Here is a 14,044-nt window from a genome sequence, read left to right on the forward strand (position 1 = left end):
AAAAATGGCGATCGCCATTATCCATACAGCAGTGATCTGAATGCGCTGTTCCCGCACACTATACACTGATATTTTATAATAGTGTGAGTCACAGAGTGACTTACACTATTACAGCAGAAAGCCAGCTAGTAATTAGCTGGTCTTTTTGCTGCTAGAGCCGTTCTCGAACGTATCTAGAACTATCGAGCTTTAGCAAAAAGCTCGAGTTCTAGTTCGATCTAGAACAGCCCCCAAAATCACTCGAGCCGCGATCTGGAGAACCTCGAACCGCGAACAGCGCTCAATTCTACTCAAGTTGCACAGTAATGGCATCGATGTTTCCTTGCATATACTCATATATCTTTGTCTCCTCCTCTTTTTCCTTGTCCAGCTCTTTTGTTTTCGCATGAGTATATGTCCTTGTCACTTTCTTATGTGTTTGTGTTGTGTTGTGAGTTGTTTGTCACCTTTTGGACACCTTTGTGGGTGTTTTCTAGGTGTTTTTCTGTGTTTGTTATTGCCTGCCATTGTTTCCTATGCGGTTCGAGTTCGGTTCGTCGAACGTTCGCCGAACTGAACTCGAACGAGAGCTCCGTTCGACGAACCGAACTCGAGCCGAACCATGACTCATCTCTACTTGGCACCATTGGGGCACAAATGGAGTACAACAGCCACTTTTTGGTGCCACTAACTGGCAGCATTTTTTGCTATTATTATAGCTTATTAAAACAGAGCAGGAGTGTGCAATTTAGTGGTGCTGCAAATAGCTTTGCACTAGTGGGACACTAATGGAAGTCCAACAGCCACTTTTAGGATGCCACTAAGTTTACTCAATGTTTGCTACTATAATGGCTTAGTAACAATGAGTTTGAGTGTGCAATGCAGAGGTTCTGCAAATAGATTTGCACTAGTGGGACACTAATGGAAGTCCAACAGCCACTTTTAGGATGCCACTAAGTTTACTCAGTGTTTGCTAGTATAATGGCTTAGTAACAATGAGCTTGAGTGTGGAAAGGGCAGGAGGGTACAGTGGCAGGGTTGTGGGTCTAGGTAGAGGAAAGGAAGCCTCACTTTCTATCCCTCCTAATGGGGAAATGCAGCGAGGAAATCCCTGACCTTAGCTACACAGACGCTGTTATCTTGTGTAGCTGTTAAAATCTGTTTTCACGGACCTGACTGTCACCTATGGCTCTGAGTCTGCTGGTATTAGCCCTTACAAGGGCTCATAGAAAGTTCTATCCCTATACTGTATAGCGCTGTGTGTAGAGCGTACACAGCAGTATCGGAGACAGGAGCTACGCCAGCGGTGACTGACACCCAGACGCAGGAGAGATTATGGCGTCTGGACGGGCAGATGCCCATATTTATAATGCAGGGACATGTGACGTGGACATCCTATCACACATGCCGTTGCTTCTCTGGCTAAAAGTCCACTTAGCTGTGTGTGTGTCTGGGATTGGCTATTATCCCAGCAGCAGTGATCTGAATGCGCTGTTCCCGCACACTCTACGCTGAAATTTCATAATAGTGTGAGTCACACAGAGTGACTTACACTATTAGGCTATGTGCGCACGTTGCGTACAGTCAGTGCAGAAATTTCTGCAGCGATCTGAAGAGCACATGTGCGCTTTAAATCGCTGCAGAAATGTCCGTAGTGAAAAAAAAAAGCCGATTCCATGCGCTCTGCCTGCAGCTCCTGCCATAGACAGAGCAGGAGCTGCCGGCAAAGCGCACGGAAGAAGTGACATGTCACTTCTTAGAACGCAGCGCTTCGGCAGTAGCCGAAGCGCTGTGCTCTAAAACGCCACGTGCGCACGGCCCCTGCACAATCTCCATAGACTGTGCAGGGGACGCAGGACGCCTGCAGTTACGCTGCGCTACAAAGCGCAGCGTAACTGCATGTATTTACGCAACGTGCGCACATAGCCTTACAGCGGAAAGCCAGCTCGTAATTAGCTTGGCATTTTGCTGCTAGAACCGTTCTCGAACGTAACTAGAACTATCAAGCTTTAGCAAAAAGCTCGAGTTCTAGTTCGATCTAGAACAGCCCCCAAAATCACTCGAACCGCGAACTGGAGAACCACGAACCGCGAACCGCGCTCAACTCTATTTAAGAGGATCAACCACCAGGATTTTACTATATAAACTAAAGCCAGTGCTATAGTAGAGCTAGAATGCTGATTCCTAACATACCTTTAGTTGTAAGATCGGATGTATATTTTCTGAAATATACCGTATTTTTCGGACCATAAGACGCACTTTTTTTCCTCCAAATTTGGGAGGAAAGTGTGGGGTGCGTCTTATGGTCTGAAGCTGCGGGGTAGGGAGCTGTGGGGAGTCAGCGCTATGCAGTGGGATCACAGTAGGCAGGGAGGGTCGCTGCTGCAGGATGCCGGCTGCTGGAGAAACCACGTGTGCCCGCTGCTTAAAGTAAAGGAATATTCATTAGCTGCTCCCCGCCCACCTCTCTCTGCAGTCAGCGGGGGTGAGGAGCAGCTAATGAATACTTGTTTAATGTAAACAGCGGACACACGTGGGTTCTCCAGCCTCCGGCTTCCTGCAGCGGCTGGGGAGACTGTGTGTCCGCTGTGTAGGAGGCAGGAGCAGGGTGCCGCTGCACTCATGTATGGCCGGGGGGAAGTGCAGATCACTGGAGTATCCAGGCCAGAGCACGACATACCTTCACAGCACAGCCGCAGTCTCTGTGCTGAGGGCTCAAATTACTTTCACTTTGCTCCTGCCTCTGCACTAGAAAGTCTCCCGTAGCTGACAAGGACCTACAGTGATGTAATGCAGAGGGGTGGCCAGAGCAGCACAGAACAGCACAGTGCCCTGCCTCTTCATTACATCACTGCAGGTCCTTCAGATATGTGAGACTTTGTTTGTAATGCCAGGACCAAACTGAAGCATGGTGAGCAGCACAACAGTAAAAGTAAGGCAATAAATAATATAGTATAAAGGCATTACTGTACACCTGGATGGGATGGATCATATATATATATATATATATATATATATATATATATATATATATATATATATCTTTACACAAACGCACACACACTATATAACTATATGCACACACAGACACACACACACTATATTATATACACACACACACTATATAACTATATACACACAGACACACACACACTATATACACACACACACTATATACACACAGACACACACACTATATACACACACACACACACTATATAACTATATACACACACACACACACACACACACACACACACACACTATATAACTATATACACACAGACACACACACACACACTATATAACTATATACACACACACACACACACACACACACACACACACACTATATAACTATATACACACAGACACACAGACACACACACACACTATATACACACACACACTATAACTATATACATACACACACACACAATCCAGATTGGAGGATCACACACATAATGATGGGGGGCTATATATACCTGGAAGGTACCCAGAATGGAGCATATGAGGACAGAATTTGGGGATATTATTACCTCAGTAACACTGTCAGCAGTAAAATAACAGTGTGTCATGACCACATTCTTTTACTTTAATTTTATTATTTTCTATTTTTTCCTCCTCTAAAACAAGGGTGCGTCTTATAGTCCGGTGCGTCTTATAGTCCGAAAAATACGGTAGACAAGTAAAGTTTGTGAAATGCACTGTTATTTGATGAGTGGTGCAATGGGAACTCTAACAGTTAGGTCAGGTTTTGCTATTTATTCTCACCAATGTCTGCCTGCCTGTCTTTCCTCCCTCCCTGTCCTTCCTTACTTCTTCCTCCCTTTCTCCTCTCTTTTTGACAAGAGACAGGGGGAGGAAGGACAGGCAGGCAGACAGGGGTGGGAATATCTATCAAATCCTGACCCACCTATTAGATATTCCATTGCACTAATCATCAAGTAACAGTGCATTTCACAAACTTTACTTGTCTATATTTCAGAAAGTATACATCCAATCTCCCAACTAAAGACATGTATAGAATCAACATGATAGCATGAGTATAGCTCTGGATTTATTTTATATATGAAAATCCTGGTGGTTGGTCCTCTTTAAATTGATATCTATAATTTTAAGTATCTTTTGACAAGTCCCAATATTGGATCAGAAGTTTTCATAGGTCACAGTACAGATGCTTAAACTCTCACCAACTTCTAAAATGAAGGTGGAGGAGGTCTTATCTAATCATTGTACCCTTTCTCTTCTTTTTTAGCTGTGCTTACCTGTTCTAAGAGAGCAAAGTGAGTGAACCATGGATGGAAAAACACATTTGCCTCTGTGCTTTAAGGATCGCTGAGCAAAGGAGCATCTGAATCCCTACTTATCAAGGCTTCTCATTGGTCAATACAGTGCCTACAAGTAGTATTCAACCCCCTGCAGATTTAGCAGGTTTACACATTCGGAATTAACTTGGCATTGTGACATTTGGACTGTAGATCAGCCTGGAAGTGTGAAATGCACTGCAGCAAAAAAGAATGTTATTTCTTTTTTTTTGTTTTTTTTTAAATTGTGAAAAGTTTATTCAGAGGGTCATTTATTATTCAACCCCTCAAACCACAAGAATTCTGTTTGGTTTCCCTAAAGTATTAAGAAGTATTTCAGGCACAAAGAACAATGAGCTTTACATGTTTGGATTAATTATCTCTTTTTCCAGCCTTTTCTGACTAATTAAGACCCTCCCCAAACTTGTGAACAGCACTCATACTTGGTCAACATGGGAAAGACAAAGGAGCATTCCAAGGCCATCAGAGACAAGATCGTGGAGGGTCACAAGGCTGGCAAGGGGTACAAAACCCTTTCCAAGGAGTTGGGCCTACCTGTCTCCACTGTTGGGAGCATTATCCGGAAGTGGAAGGATTATGGAACTACTGTTAGCCTTCCACGGCCTGGACAGCCTTTGAAAGTTTCCACCCGTGCCGAGGCCAGGCTTGTCCGAAGAGTCAAGGCTAACCCAAGGACAACAAGGAAGGAGCTCCGGGAAGATCTCATGGCAGTGGGGACATTGGTTTCAGTCAATACCATAAGTAACGTACTCCACCGCAATGGTCTCCATTCCAGACGAGCCCATAAGGTAGCTTTACTTTCAAAGCGTCATGTCAAGGCTCGTCTACAGTTTGCTCATGATCACTTGGAGGACTCTGAGACAGACTGGTTCAAGGTTCTCTGGTCTGATGAGACCAAGATCGAGATCTTTGGTGCCAACCACACACGGAACGTTTGGAGACTGGATGGCACTGCATACGACCCCAAGAATACCATCCCTACAGTCAAGCATGGTGGTGGCAGCATCATGCTGTGGGGCTGTTTCTCAGCCAAGGGGACTGGCCATCTGGTCCGCATCCATGGGAAGATGGCTAGCACGGCCTACCTAGAGATTTTGGCCAAGAACCTCCGCTCCTCCATCAAGGATCTTAAGATGGGTCGTCATTTCATCTTCCAACAAGACAACGACCCAAAGCACACAGCCAAGAAAACCAAGGCCTGGTTCAAGAGGGAAAAAATCAAGGTGTTGCAGTGGCCTAGTCAGTCTCCTGACCTTAACCCAATTGAAAACTTGTGGAAGGAGCTCAAGATTAAAGTCCACATGAGACACCCAAAGAACCTAGATAACTTGGAGAAGATCTGCATGGAGGAGTGGGCCAAGATAACGCCAGAGACCTGTGCCGGCCTGATCAGGTCTTATAAAAGACGATTATTAGCTGTAATTGCAAACAAGGGTTATTCCACAAAATATTAAACCTAGGGGTTGAATAATAGTTGACCCACACTTTTATGTTGAAAATTTATTAAAATTTAACTGAGCAACATAACTTGTTGGTTTGTAAGATTTATGCATCTGTTAATAAATCCTGCTCTTGTTTGAAGTTTGCAGGCTCTAACTTATTTGCATCTTATCAAACCTGCTAAATCTGCAGGGGGTTGAATACTACTTGTAGGCACTGTATGTAATGCATAAGATTAAGGAAAAAAATGATATTACATATTACATACACTTTGAATATGACTAGATAAAAATTAATTGAGTCTAAAAGAATCAGGTAAGAGACTTTTCCCATCTACTTAAAATTTCCTTATAGAGAATATTTCAGCACAATTTTGTAATGTAAAGCAAAGACATTGGAGTAATTGCACTGTAACACATTGACACCTTTGGTGAAGAAATCAGTTTTGATATTTTTTATTAATCGCCATTTGAAGTTTTCTGATTTTGGTGCACAGGGGCTGAACTGTATACTGGGTCTTCTCCTTCCTGTCTGTGATCCCCCCTCTGCCTACCTCCAGACCTCTGAATGACAGGCCACTAATTTTTCAGTGATCTGCCTCCTCTGTTTGAAATCTTAGCAGTGACCTGTTACTCAGTGACAGGAAGAGGGGCTGGGGAATCACAGACAAGTAGGAGAAGACCCATTGTATAATCCTACCTCTGTACACCAAAATCTAATCAATTGAAAACGTCAAATGCTGACAAAGAACAACAAAGCGGATTTCTTCAGCAAAGGTATCCATTTAATCAGTATTATAGCACTATTACAGCAATATCTTTACAATACAAAATCGTGCAGGTTCTCTTTAAGCATCAATTAATTGCAAAATCAAAAGTGTCCTCATAGCTACTCAGCCTTCTTCCTCCAAATCCAGCTTCTCCACTATGACAGAAAACAATCTTTCCACTCTACTCTCAAGATCACATCTAACAACCTGTGCACTGGACCCGCTCCCATCGCACCTCATCCCCAACATCACCGCAGTCCTCATCCCAGCCCTATCCCATCTCTTCAACCTATCACTAACAACTGGTGTATTCCCTTCATGCTTTAAACATGCATCTATTACACCATCCTCAAAAAGCCCTCCCTTGACCCATACTCTGTGTCAAACTATCGCCCCATATCCCTTCTCTCATATGCCTCAAAACTACTAGAACATAATGTCTATTTTGAACTGTCCTCATACCTCTCATCCTGCTCCCTCTTTGACCAGCTACAATCTGGCTTCTGACCGCATCATTCCACTGAAACTGCTCTAACTAAAGTCACTAATGACCTACTAACCGCCAAAGCCAAGTGACACTACTCTATCCTCCTCCTCCTGGACCTGTCCTCTGCCTTCGACACAGCAGACCATTCCCTCCTACTACAGATTCTCTCATCTCTGGGCATCAAAGACTTGGCCCTATCTTGGATGCCTTCATACCTAACTGACCGAACTTTCAGCGTCTCCCATTCTCACACCACTTCCTCATCTCGCCCCCTATCTGTCGGTGTCCCTCAAGGCTCAGTTCTTGGACCCCTGCTGTTCTCCATCTACACCTTCGGCCTGGGACAGCTCATAGAGTCCCACGGCTTCCAGTATCATCTCTATGCCGATGACACACAGATCTACCTCTCTGGACCTGACATTACCTCTCTACTAACCAAAATCCCACAATGTCTGTCTGCTATTTCATCCTTCTTCTCTGCGTGATTCCTAAAACTTAACATGGACAAAACAGAGTTCATTGTCTTTCCTCCTCCTCACTCATCTCCTCCAACAAGCCATTCCATCAAACTCGATGGTTGCTCACTCTCCCCAGTCTCACAAGCTCGTTGCCTTAGAGTAACCCTCGACTCTGCTTTATCCTTCAAGCCACACATCCAAGCCCTCTTCACCTCATGCCGATTACAACTCAAAAATATCTCCCGGATCCGTGCTTTCCTTAACCAAGAATCAGAAAAAACATTAGTGCATGCCCTCATCATCTCCCGCCTCGACTACTGCAACCTCCTGCTCTCTGGCCTCCTTTCCAACACTCTTGCACCCCTCCAATCTATCCTAAACTCTGCGGCCCGCTTAATCCACCTCACCCCTTGCTACCCCTCAGCCTCGCCACTCTGCCAATCCCTTCACTGGCTTCCCATCACCCAACGACTCCAGTTCAAAACATTAATCATGACATACAAAGCCATGCACAACCTGTCTCCTCCCTACATCTGTGACCTAGTCTCCTGGTACCTACCTGCACGCAACCTCAGATCCTCACAAGATCTCCTTCTCTGCTCCTCTCTTATCTCCTCTTCCCACAATCGCGTACAAGATTTCTCCCGTGCATCCCCCATACTCTGGAATGCTCTACCTCAGCAAATGAGACTCTTCCCTACCATGGAAACTTCAAGAGGAACCTCAAGACCCACCTCTTCCAACAAGCCTACAACCTACAATAGCCCTCAGTCCAGTAGACCACTGCGCAACCAGCTCTGTCCTCACCTATTGTACCATCACCCATTCCCAGTAGACTGTGAGCCCTTGCGGGCAGGGTCCTTTCTCCTCCTATACCAGTCTGTTTTGTACTGTTAATGATTGTTGTACGTACACCCTCTTTCACTTGTAGAGTGCCATGGAATAAATGGCGCTATAATAATAATAATAATTATTAAAAGGATTATTACAATATTATTATACTAAATTCAAAAACAATTTACCTAAATAGAACAAAAATTAAAAAAAAAATCACAGATAAATCAGCCTTCCTTACTTTCACCAGATCAAAATGCTAAGCATGACAGGATGCACATATGACGTCCATCCTATTAAATGAATCGATGGAAGAGAAGAAATGGATTGTCAAACTACGCTGCCGGATGGATTCAGGACAGCAAACGATGTAATCAGCAGATTTTATTATTCTAGTTCTACGCGTTTTGGAGCTAGCATGCTCCTTCTTCAGAAAACAAGAATAGCAATGTACATCAAATCTTCACCGGATCAAAATACTAAGCACTGCAGGATGCACATATGACACCCATCCTATTAGATCAGGTGGTCTGCCCAGCAGCATATACATGCATCCCACAAGGCAGAAACCTAAATTTACCTGCATGCAAAACTGCAATGTAGGGTGGCATGGTGGCTCAGTGGTTAGCACTGCAGTCTTGCAGCGCTAGGGTCCTGGGTTCAAATCCCACCAAGGACACTATCTGCAAGGAGTTTGTATGTTCTCCCCGTGTTTGCGTGGGTTTCCTCCGGGTACTCCGGTTTCCTCCCACACTCCAAAGACATACAGATAGGGACTCTAGATTGTGAGCCCCATTGGGGGACAGTGTTGCCAATGTATGAAAAGCGCTGTGGAATTAATAGCGCTATATAAATGAATAAAAATATTATTATTATTATTATTATTAATTATAAAGACAACAAAGTTGTATAAAAGACAAGGTTTTGGTTGATATTTTGGTCAATATATGCAAGCCTGCAACCACATTAAGGGTCCTCATTGTTTTGTGAATTCCTACACTAAAAAGGAAAACAATTCATAAAACATCGCAGAAAAAATAAAGCTTTACTTATCAATACCAGATCATGGCACAAAAGCACAACAGAATGTAACAGACTATAGTTCTTTAGTATTCTGATCTAGTGTCAGAAAGGAAGGCTACTTTTTTCTGTGATTTTTTTTGAATATTTTTATACTATATAAAACAAAAATGCACATAATGGGCAAACTTTCCCAAACTATTCTGGTGTGCATTATTTCAGTTCACCCTTGAATCATTTGTTTTATAAATTGATTGATACAGTATATTGACCAACCAGTAAAACTGTCACATAGTGACAATTAATGTTACATAATGTCAGATGGCTAGAAAAGTCCACCGCTAGTCATTCTGACATTCACAAAGATTGTATTGTTAAAAGATTATCTTGCTAATCACCATCATATAAAAAGAAAACCTGCATGTAATAGATGTAAAGCGCCAGTGATCTATCTAACAAGTGCCTTGGAGCCCAGAGCTTTATCATTAGGTACTGTACGTTATTCTCAGAAATTGAAACATACCACCACATTACTGGCAAATGCTTCCATCATGTTCTGAAAATAATAAGGCTGTCTATTGATTGAGATAGAGTTCATGGCAAATGGATGTAATAATAACTACAGTGAACATATATTGATGCTAAAGTGTTCAGAACACACACTGAAAAATATATGTGCCATAAGGTAATCTAGATAGAGTAAGTTCTGAGCTAGATAAATTATCCACTGCTAGGAATGATGACCATAGAATAAAATAACATTTCTCGCAGTATCAGTTTTATCATTGTACAGTCATGAACTAGCAAAGCTAATTTAGTTTTCTGTCACTTGTACATTGTTTGCAGATATCAATATTGTGTTGCTTAGAATGCATGTGAAATGTAGAAGGATCCTTAGAGAATATTCTGCCAAGGATACAAGACAATGTGTCTGAGTATTTTCCTTATATGTCTTCTACATTCATATGTCTTTACAGTGATTCACTGGATGAAGAGTTATATTTAATTAATCCCTTTTCACGCGACTGAGCAGGCCTGCACTACATTGAATTGAAGACATCCATCGACATAGACAGAGTAACCATTTCTTTCCCAAGAGCGTCACTAATTTTCTATACAAGTGACCAAGTTGAGTCCTCTGTATAAAAATAAAACCCATTAAAATGGTACAATTTCCTTCTAGATGCGTTCTAGATGGGTAGAACAGAACAATAAACACATTATTGTTGTTGAAGATGTGGTTATGGCGTGAAAGCAAAATAGGGTCATACCAGAGATTGCAAGAATAGTTTGGCCGCCTGAGACTCAAATTTGGCATAGACTTCCAAGAGTTTAAGTTTGAAGGGCATTGAATGGAAACTTTAAGTCATATAGTGATGTAATTCAACTCTTAATTATTGAACAATTGGAACAGTCGGAGTAATTGATTTTCATTTTGCCTCATGAATATAAGTTGACTGATGGTTCGCGATGGCCTTGGTAGGCTTCTCATAATTGTGTACTGTGCTCATCTAGTCACTGAAAAATGGTAGAAGGTTGTATTTGTTTTACGTAAGCATCTATGTAACTAGATTATGCAAAAGAATGTAATTTATATGCATAAAAAAATAAATAATTTATAGACTATATTTTTCAAAATTATACAGTTAGGTCCAGAAATATTTGGACAGTGACACAATTTTCGCGAGTTGGGCTCTGCATGCCACCACATTGGATTAGAAATGAAACCTCTACAACAGAATTCAAGTGCAGATTGTAACGTTTAATTTGAAGGTTTGAACAAAAATATCTGATAGAAATTGTAGGAATTGTACACATTTCTTTACAAACACTCCACATTTTAGGAGGTCAAAAGTAACTGGACAAATAAACCAAACCCCAAAAAAAATTTTATTTTCAATATTTTGTTGCGAATCCTTTGGAGGCAATCACTGCCTTAAGTCTGGAACCTATGGACATCACCAAACGCTGGGTTTCCTCCTTCTTAATGGTTTGCCAGGCCTTTACAGCCGCAGCCTTCAGGTCTTGCTTGTTTGTGGGTCTTTCCGTCTTAAGTCTGGATTTGAGCAAGTGAAATGCATGCTCAATTGGGTTAAGATCTGGTGATTGACTTGGCCATTGCAGAATGTTCCACTTTTTTGCACTCATGAACTCCTGGATAGCTTTGGCTGTATGCTTGGGGTCATTGTCCATCTGTACTATGAAGCGCCGTCCGATCAACTTTGCGGCATTTGGCTGAATCTGGGCTGAAAGTATATCCCGGTACACTTCAGAATTCATCCGGCTACTCTTGTCTGCTGTTATGTCATCAATAAACACAAGTGACCCAGTGCCATTGAAAGCCATGCATGCCCATGCCATCACGTTGCCTCCACCATGTTTTACAGAGGATGTGGTGTGCCTTGGATCATGTGCCGTTCCCTTTCTTCTCCAAACTTTTTTCTTCCCATCATTCTGGTACAGGTTGATCTTGGTCTCATCTGTCCATAGAATACTTTTCCAGAACTGAGCTGGCTTCATGAGGTGTTTTTCAGCAAATTTAACTCTGGCCTGTCTATTTTTGGAATTGATGAATTGTTTGCATCTAGATGTGAACCCTTTGTATTTACTTTCATGGAGTCTTCTCTTTACTGTTGACTTAGAGACAGATACACCTACTTCACTGAGAGTGTTCTGGACTTCAGTTGATGTTGTGAACGGGTTCTTCTTCACCAAAGAAAGTATGCGGCGATCATCCACCACTGTTGTCATCCGTGGACGCCCAGGCCTTTTTGAGTTCCCAAGCTCACCAGTCAATTCCTTTTTTCTCAGAATGTACCCGACTGTTGATTTTGCTACTCCAAGCATGTCTGCTATCTCTCTGATGGATCTTTTCTTTTTTTTCAGCCTCAGGATGTTCTGCTTCACCTCAATTGAGAGTTCCTTAGACCGCATGTTGTCTGGTCACAGCAACAGCTTCCAAATGCAAAACCACACACCTGTAATCAACCCCAGACCTTTTAACTACTTCATTGATTACAGGTTAACGAGGGAGACGCCTTCAGAGTTAATTGCAGCCCTAGAGTCCCTTGTCCAATTACTTTTGGTCCCTTGAAAAAGAGGAGGCTATGCATTACAGAGCTATGATTCCTAAACCCTTTCTCCGATTTGGATGTGAAAACTCTCATATTGCAGCTGGGAGTGTGCATTTTCAGCCCATATTATATATAATTGTATTTCTGAACATGTTTTTGTAAACCGCTAAAATAACAAAACTTGTGTCACTGTCCAAATATTTCTGGACCTAACTGTATACTAATCAAAAATATTTGTATCACCAGCCTGCTAGAAGTGAGCGAGTACCTAACTATTCGTACTCACTATACTCATAATGAGTACTGTCTAATACTCGCGTATTCATTCCGAATAGCATATGCAATGCAAGCCAATGTGGAAAAACTCACAATGTAACAAGTAACCCGAATGCCGTACTAGTCGCTACTCGCAGGAATAGTACAACATTCGGGTTACTCATTTCATTGTGAGTTTTTCCCCATTGACTTGCATTGCACACACTATTCAAAATGAATATGCAAGTTTTAGACAGTATTCGTTATGAGTATAGCGAGTACGAATAGTTAGGTACTCGCTCACCGCTACTGCCTACCCATTGCTGCATTGTACTGTATTATCCAAATTTTTTCTTTTAATCTTATGTGATGAGCTTTTAGATTTCTTTAATAAATAATATTTTTATTCTCCATAAATGTGTTTTTGGATTTCTATAAAAAAATTTGAAATATTTGGAGATATTTTGGACCAAATTTTCGGCTTTCTATAGATTATGCAAAAAAATGTAATTTATATAGATAAAATAAAAAAGAAATTGTGGCTTAAGGCTGCTTTACACGCTAAGATATATCTAACGATATGCCGTCGGGGTCACGTCGTTAGTGACGCACATCCGACATCGTTTGACATATCGTAGCGTGTAACAGCTATGAGAGACTGTGAACGAGCAAAAATACTCACCTTATTGTTGCTCGCTGACACGTCGCTCATTTTCTAAAAATCAAACATCCTTCTGTGCTCCGGTTGTTCATCGTTCCCGAGGCAGCACACATTGCTCCGTGTGACACCCTGGGAATGATGAACACAGCTTACCTGCAGCCGCCGGCAATGCGAAAGGAAGGAGGTGGGCGTGATGTTTATGTCCCGCTCATCTCCGCCCCTCCGCTTCTATTGGCCGGCCGCTGTGTGACGTCGCTGTGACGCCGAACGTCCGTCCCCCTTAAGGAAAAGAATGTTCACCGCCCCCAGTGAGGTCGTTTGGGAGGTAAATACGTGTGACGGGGGTTTACGACTTTGTCCGGCATGGGCAACAAATGCAATCGCACGACATATCGACACGTGTAAAGCAGGCTTTACACTATACAAATAAGAAAAATTCTTGTAAAAGGGGCAATTGTAGCACAGAATAGTGTTTCAGTAAATATACTTTTACACATGGGTTGGAATCTTAGGTTAAACTATTTTTACATGTTCTCTTATTTAAATTGATCTAGAAAGCAGAAGGATTTAATGATAAAAAGAGTGGAAAAATTATACAAACATTTTATAACGGAGGTTTAATAATGAAGGAATAATAGCTGTAAAGGGAGGGGCAGGTGGCTGTATTTTTGGTCCAACAAATCAGCAGATCGCACTCGAGCCAATGTCAGATTTTTTTCCTCGAAGGGTATCTGCCCAA

The sequence above is a fragment of the Anomaloglossus baeobatrachus genome, chromosome 2 (genome assembly GCF_048569485.1).
Source record: "Anomaloglossus baeobatrachus isolate aAnoBae1 chromosome 2, aAnoBae1.hap1, whole genome shotgun sequence".
Lineage (NCBI taxonomy): Eukaryota > Metazoa > Chordata > Amphibia > Anura > Aromobatidae > Anomaloglossus > Anomaloglossus baeobatrachus.